Genomic DNA, 8,299 nt, shown 5'->3' with positions numbered 1-8,299 from the left:
AAGCTGTCCTTGTAACTGGTGTTCTATTGTGTATATATGTGTTAAAGGTTTCTCTAAATTAATGCTGTCCTTGTAACTGGTGTTCTATTGTGTATATATGTGTTAAAGGTTTCTTTAAATTAACGTTATCCTTATAACTGGTGTTCTATTGTGTATATATGTGTTAAAGGTTTCTCTAAATTAAAGCTGTCCATGTAACTGGTGTCCATTTGTGTATATATGTGTTAAAGGTTTCTCTAAATTAAAGCTGTCCTTGTAACTGGTGTCCTTTTGTGTATATATGTGTTACAGGTTTCTTTAAATTAATGCTGTCCTTGTAACTGGTGTTCTATTGTGTATATATGTGTTAAAGGTTTCTCTAAATTAATGCTGTCCTTGTAACTGGTGTTCTATTGTGTATATATGTGTTAAAGGTTTCTCTAAGTTAAAGCTGTCCTTGTAACTGGTGTCCTTTTGTGTATATATGTGTTAAAGGTTTCTTTAAATAAATGCTGTCCTTGTAATTGGTGTTCTTTTGTGTATATATGTGTTAAAGGTTTCTCTAAATTAATGCTGTCCTTGTAACTGGTGTTCTATTGTGTATATATGTGTTAAAGGTTTCTCTAAATTAAAGCTGTCCTTGTAACTGGTGTTCTATTGTGTATATATGTGTTAAAGGTTTCTCTAAATTAAAGCTGTCCTTGTAACTGGTGTTCTATTGTGTATATATGTGTTAAAGGTTTCTCTAAATTAAAGCTGTCCTTGTAACTGGTGTTCTATTGTGTATATATGTGTTAAAGGTTTCTCTAAATTAATGCTGTCCTTGTAACTGGTGTTCTATTGTGTATATATGTGTTAAAGGTTTCTTTAAATTAATGCTGTCCTTGTAACTGGTGTTCTATTGTGTATATATGTGTTAAAGGTTTCTCTAAATTAATGCTGTCCTTGTAACTGGTGTTCTATTGTGTATATATGTGTTAAAGGTTTCTCTAAATTAATGCTGTTCCTTGTAACTGGTGTTCTTTTTTGTGTATATATGTGTTAAAGGTTTCTTTAAATTAATGTTATCCTTGTAACTGGTGTTCTATTGTGTATATATGTGTTAAAGGTTTCTTTAAATTAATGTTCTCCTTGTAACTGGTGTTCTATTGTGTATATATGTGTTAAAGGTTTCTCTAAATTAATGCTGTCCTTGTAACTGGTGTTCTATTGTGTATATATGTGTTAAAGGTTTCTTTAAATTAATGCTGTCCTTGTAACTGGTGTTCTATTGTGTATATATGTGTTAAAGGTTTCTCTAAATTAAAGCTGTCCTTGTAACTGGTGTTCTTTTGTGTATATATGTGTTACAGGTTTCTTTAAATTAATGTTATCCTTGTAACTGGTGTTCTATTGTGTATATATGTGTTAAAGGTTTCTTTAAATTAAAGCTGTCCTTGTAACTGGTGTCCTTTTGTGTATATATGTGTTAAAGGTTTCTCTAAATTAAAGCTGTCCTTGTAACTGGTGTCCTTTTGTGTATATATGTGTTACAGGTTTCTTTAAATTAATGCTGTCCTTGTAACTGGTGTTCTATTGTGTATATATGTGTTAAAGGTTTCTCTAAATTAATGCTGTCCTTGTAACTGGTGTTCTATTGTGTATATATGTGTTAAAGGTTTCTCTAAGTTAAAGCTGTCCTTGTAACTGGTGTCCTTTTGTGTATATATGTGTTAAAGGTTTCTTTAAATAAATGCTGTCCTTGTAATTGGTGTTCTTTTGTGTATATATGTGTTAAAGGTTTCTCTAAATTAATGCTGTCCTTGTAACTGGTGTTCTATTGTGTATATATGTGTTAAAGGTTTCTCTAAATTAAAGCTGTCCTTGTAACTGGTGTTCTATTGTGTATATATGTGTTAAAGGTTTCTTTAAATAAATGCTGTCCTTGTAATTGGTGTTTCTTTTGTGTATATATGTGTTAAAGGTTTCTCTAAATTAAAGCTGTCCTTGTAACTGGTGTTCTATTGTGTATATATGTGTTAAAGGTTTCTCTAAATTAAAGCTGTCCTTGTAACTGGTGTTCTATTGTGTATATATGTGTTAAAGGTTTCTCTAAATTAATGCTGTCCTTGTAACTGGTGTTCTATTGTGTATATATGTGTTAAAGGTTTCTTTAAATTAATGCTGTCCTTGTAACTGGTGTTCTATTGTGTATATATGTGTTAAAGGTTTCTCTAAATTAATGCTGTCCTTGTAACTGGTGTTCTTTTGTGTATATATGTGTTACAGGTTTCTTTAAATTAATGTTATCCTTGTAACTGGTGTTCTATTGTGTATATATGTGTTAAAGGTTTCTTTAAATTAATGCTGTCCTTGTAACTGGTGTTCTATTGTGTATATATGTGTTAAAGGTTTCTCTAAATTAATGCTGTCCTTGTAACTGGTGTTCTATTGTGTATATATGTGTTAAAGGTTTCTTTAAATTAATGCTGTCCTTGTAACTGGTGTTCTATTGTGTATATATGTGTTAACAGGCTTCTTTAAATTAATGTTATCCTTGTAACTGGTGTTCTATTGTGTATATATGTGTTAAAGGTTTCTCTAAATTAAAGCTGTCCTTGTAACTGGTGTCCTTTTGTGTATATATGTATTAAAGGTTTCTCTAAATTAAAGCTGTCCTTGTAACTGGTGTCCTTTTGTGTATATATGTGTTAAAGGTTTCTCTAAATTAAAGCTGTCCTTGTAACTGGTGTTCTATTGTGTATATATGTGTTAAAGGTTTCTCTACGTTAAAGCTGTCCTTGTAACTGGTGTCCTTTTGTGTATATATGTGTTAAAGGTTTCTTTAAAGAAATGCTGTCCTTGTAATTGGTGTTCTATTGTGTATATATGTGTTAAAGGTTTCTTTAAATTAATGCTGTCCTTGTAATTGGTGTTCTATTGTGTATATATGTGTTACAGGTTTCTTTAAATTAATGCCATCTTTGTAACTGGTGTTCTATTGTGTATATATGTGTTAAAGGTTTCTTTAAATTAATGTTATCCTTGTAACTGGTGTTCTATTGTGGATATATGTGTTACAGGTTTCTTTAAATTAATGCTGTCCTTGTAACTGGTGTTCTTTTGTGTATATATGTGTTAAAGGTTTCTCTAAATTAAAGCTGTCCTTGTAACTGGTGTTCTATTGTGTATATATGTGTTAAAGGTTTCTCTAAATTAAAGCTGTCCTTGTAACTGGTGTTCTATTGTGTATATATGTGTTAAAGGTTTCTCTAAATTAATGCTGTCCTTGTAACTGGTGTTCTATTGTGTATATATGTGTTAAAGGTTTCTTTAAATTAATGCTGTCCTTGTAACTGGTGTTCTATTGTGTATATATGTGTTAAAGGTTTCTCTAAATTAATGCTGTCCTTGTAACTGGTGTTCTATTGTGTATATATGTGTTAAAGGTTTCTCTAAATTAATGCTGTTCTTGTAACTGGTGTTCTTTTGTGTATATATGTGTTACAGGTTTCTTTAAATTAATGTTATCCTTGTAACTGGTGTTCTATTGTGTATATATGTGTTAAAGGTTTCTTTAAATTAATGTTCTCCTTGTAACTGGTGTTCTATTGTGTATATATGTGTTAAAGGTTTCTCTAAATTAATGCTGTCCTTGTAACTGGTGTTCTATTGTGTATATATGTGTTAAAGGTTTCTTTAAATTAATGCTGTCCTTGTAACTGGTGTTCTATTGTGTATATATGTGTTAAAGGTTTCTCTAAATTAAAGCTGTCCTTGTAACTGGTGTTCTTTTGTGTATATATGTGTTACAGGTTTCTTTAAATTAATGTTATCCTTGTAACTGGTGTTCTATTGTGTATATATGTGTTAAAGGTTTCTTTAAATTAAAGCTGTCCTTGTAACTGGTGTCCTTTTGTGTATATATGTGTTAAAGGTTTCTCTAAATTAAAGCTGTCCTTGTAACTGGTGTCCTTTTGTGTATATATGTGTTACAGGTTTCTTTAAATTAATGCTGTCCTTGTAACTGGTGTTCTATTGTGTATATATGTGTTAAAGGTTTCTCTAAATTAATGCTGTCCTTGTAACTGGTGTTCTATTGTGTATATATGTGTTAAAGGTTTCTCTAAGTTAAAGCTGTCCTTGTAACTGGTGTCCTTTTGTGTATATATGTGTTAAAGGTTTCTTTAAATAAATGCTGTCCTTGTAATTGGTGTTCTTTGTGTATATATGTGTTAAAGGTTTCTCTAAATTAATGCTGTCCTTGTAACTGGTGTTCTATTGTGTATATATGTGTTAAAGGTTTCTCTAAATTAAAGCTGTCCTTGTAACTGGTGTTCTATTGTGTATATATGTGTTAAAGGTTTCTTTAAATAAATGCTGTCCTTGTAATTGGTGTTTCTTTTGTGTATATATGTGTTAAAGGTTTCTCTAAATTAAAGCTGTCCTTGTAACTGGTGTTCTATTGTGTATATATGTGTTAAAGGTTTCTCTAAATTAAAGCTGTCCTTGTAACTGGTGTTCTATTGTGTATATATGTGTTAAAGGTTTCTCTAAATTAATGCTGTCCTTGTAACTGGTGTTCTATTGTGTATATATGTGTTAAAGGTTTCTTTAAATTAATGCTGTCCTTGTAACTGGTGTTCTATTGTGTATATATGTGTTAAAGGTTTCTCTAAATTAATGCTGTCCTTGTAACTGGTGTTCTCTTGTGTATATATGTGTTAAAGGTTTCTTTAAATTAATGTTATCCTTGTAACTGGTGTTCTATTGTGTATATATGTGTTAAAGGTTTCTTTAAATTAAAGCTGTCCTTGTAACTGGTGTTCTATTGTGTATATATGTGTTAAAGGTTTCTCTAAATTAATGCTGTCCTTGTAACTGGTGTTCTATTGTGTATATATGTGTTAAAGGTTTCTTTAAATTAATGCTGTCCTTGTAACTGGTGTTCTATTGTGTATATATGTGTTACAGGTTTCTTTAAATTAATGTTATCCTTGTAACTGGTGTTCTATTGTGTATATATGTGTTAAAGGTTTCTCTAAATTAAAGCTGTCCTTGTAACTGGTGTCCTTTTGTGTATATATGTATTAAAGGTTTCTCTAAATTAAAGCTGTCCTTGTAACTGGTGTCCTTTTGTGTATATATGTGTTAAAGGTTTCTCTAAATTAAAGCTGTCCTTGTAACTGGTGTTCTGTTATTGTGTATATATGTGTTAAAGGTTTCTCTAAATTAAAGCTGTCCTTGTAACTGGTGTCCTTTTGTGTATATATGTGTTAAAGGTTTCTTTAAAGAAATGCTGTCCTTGTAATTGGTGTTCTATTGTGTATATATGTGTTAAAGGTTTCTCTAAATTAAAGCTGTCCTTGTAACTGGTGTTCTTTTGTGTATATATGTGTTAAAGGTTTCTTTAAATTAATGCTGTCCTTGTAACTGGTGTTCTATTGTGTATATATGTGTTAAAGGTTTCTCTAAATTAATGCTGTCCTTGTAACTGGTGTTCTATTGTGTATATATGTGTTAAAGGTTTCTCTAAGTTAAAGCTGTCCTTGTAACTGGTGTCCTTTTGTGTATATATGTGTTAAAGGTTTCTTTAAATAAATGCTGTCCTTGTAATTGGTGTTCTTTTGTGTATATATGTGTTAAAGGTTTCTCTAAATTAATGCTGTCCTTGTAACTGGTGTTCTATTGTGTATATATGTGTTAAAGGTTTCTCTAAATTAAAGCTGTCCTTGTAACTGGTGTTCTATTGTGTATATATGTGTTAAAGGTTTCTTTAAATAAATGCTGTCCTTGTAATTGGTGTTTCTTTTTGTGTATATATGTGTTAAAGGTTTCTCTAAATTAAAGCTGTCCTTGTAACTGGTGTTCTATTGTGTATATATGTGTTAAAGGTTTCTCTAAATTAAAGCTGTCCTTGTAACTGGTGTTCTATTGTGTATATATGTGTTAAAGGTTTCTCTAAATTAATGCTGTCCTTGTAACTGGTGTTCTATTGTGTATATATGTGTTAAAGGTTTCTTTAAATTAATGCTGTCCTTGTAACTGGTGTTCTATTGTGTATATATGTGTTAAAGGTTTCTCTAAATTAATGCTGTCCTTGTAACTGGTGTTCTCTTGTGTATATATGTGTTACAGGTTTCTTTAAATTAATGTTATCCTTGTAACTGGTGTTCTATTGTGTATATATGTGTTAAAGGTTTCTTTAAATTAAAGCTGTCCTTGTAACTGGTGTTCTATTGTGTATATATGTGTTAAAGGTTTCTCTAAATTAATGCTGTCCTTGTAACTGGTGTTCTATTGTGTATATATGTGTTAAAGGTTTCTTTAAATTAATGCTGTCCTTGTAACTGGTGTTCTATTGTGTATATATGTGTTACAGGTTTCTTTAAATTAATGTTATCCTTGTAACTGGTGTTCTATTGTGTATATATGTGTTAAAGGTTTCTCTAAATTAAAGCTGTCCTTGTAACTGGTGTCCTTTTGTGTATATATGTATTAAAGGTTTCTCTAAATTAAAGCTGTCCTTGTAACTGGTGTCTTTTTGTGTATATATGTGTTAAAGGTTTCTCTAAATTAAAGCTGTCCTTGTAACTGGTGTTCTGTTGTGTATATATGTGTTAAAGGTTTCTCTACGTTAAAGCTGTCCTTGTAACTGGTGTCCTTTTGTGTATATATGTGTTAAAGGTTTCTTTAAAGAAATGCTGTCCTTGTAATTGGTGTTCTATTGTGTATATATGTGTTAAAGGTTTCTTTAAATTAATGCTGTGCTTGTAATTGGTGTTCTTTTGTGTATATATGTGTTAAAGGTTTCTCTAAATTAAAGCTGTCCTTGTAACTGGTGTTCTATTGTGTATATATGTGTTAAAGGTTTCTCTAAATTAAAGCTGTCCTTGTAACTGGTGTTCTATTGTGTATATATGTGTTAAAGGTTTCTCTAAATTAATGCTGTCCTTGTAACTGGTGTTCTATTGTGTATATATGTGTTAAAGGTTTCTTTAAATAAATGCTGTCCTTGTAATTGGTGTTCTTTTGTGTATATATGTGTTAAAGGTTTCTCTAAATTAATGCTGTCCTTGTAACTGGTGTTCTATTGTGTATATATGTGTTAAAGGTTTCTCTAAATTAAAGCTGTCCTTGTAACTGGTGTTCTATTGTGTATATATGTGTTAAAGGTTTCTTTAAATAAATGCTGTCCTTGTAATTGGTGTTCTTTTGTGTATATATGTGTTAAAGGTTTCTCTAAATTAAAGCTGTCCTTGTAACTGGTGTTCTATTGTGTATATATGTGTTAAAGGTTTCTCTAAATTAAAGCTGTCCTTGTAACTGGTGTTCTATTGTGTATATATGTGTTAAAGGTTTCTCTAAATTAATGCTGTCCTTGTAACTGGTGTTCTATTGTGTATATATGTGTTAAAGGTTTCTCTAAATTAAAGCTGTCCTTGTAACTGGTGTTCTATTGTGTATATATGTGTTAAAGGTTTCTCTAAATTAATGCTGTCCTTGTAACTGGTGTTCTTTTGTGTATATATGTGTTAAAGGTTTCTCTAAATTAATGCTGTCCTTGTAACTGGTGTTCTATTGTGTATATATGTGTTAAAGGTTTCTTTAAATTAATGCTGTCCTTGTAACTGGTGTTCTAGTGTATGTTCTTTGTGTATATATGTGTTACAGGTTTCTTTAAATTAATGTTATCCTTGTAACTGGTGTTCTATTGTGTATATATGTGTTAAAGGTTTCTTTAAATTAATGTTATCCTTGTAACTGGTGTTCTATTGTGTATATATGTGTTAAAGGTTTCTCTAAATTAATGCTGTCCTTGTAACTGGTGTTCTATTGTGTATATATGTGTTAAAGGTTTCTTTAAATTAATGCTGTCCTTGTAACTGGTGTTCTATTGTGTATATATGTGTTAAAGGTTTCTCTAAATTAATGTTCTTATGTGTATATATTATCCTTGTAACTGGTGTTCTATTGTGTATATATGTGTTAAAGGTTTCTCTAAATTAATGCTGTCCTTGTAACTGGTGTTCTTTTGTGTATATATGTGTTAAAGGTTTCTCTAAATTAAAGCTGTCCTTGTAACTGGTGTCCTTTTGTGTATATATGTGTTAAAGGTTTCTCTAAATTAAAGCTGTCCTTGTAACTGGTGTTCTATTGTGTATATATGTGTTAAAGGTTTCTTTAAATTAATGCTGTCCTTGTAACTGGTGTTCTATTGTGTATATATGTGTTAAAGGTTTCTCTAAATTAATGCTGTCCTTGTAACTGGTGTTCTATTGTGTATATATGTGTTAAAGGTTTCTCTAAATTAAAGCTGTCCTTGTAACTGGTGTTCTTT

The sequence above is a fragment of the Tachypleus tridentatus genome, chromosome 10 (assembly GCF_004210375.1).
Source record: "Tachypleus tridentatus isolate NWPU-2018 chromosome 10, ASM421037v1, whole genome shotgun sequence".
Lineage (NCBI taxonomy): Eukaryota > Metazoa > Arthropoda > Merostomata > Xiphosura > Limulidae > Tachypleus > Tachypleus tridentatus.
The sequence above is the reverse complement of the archived record's forward strand: the minus strand, read 5'-3'. Positions refer to the sequence as shown.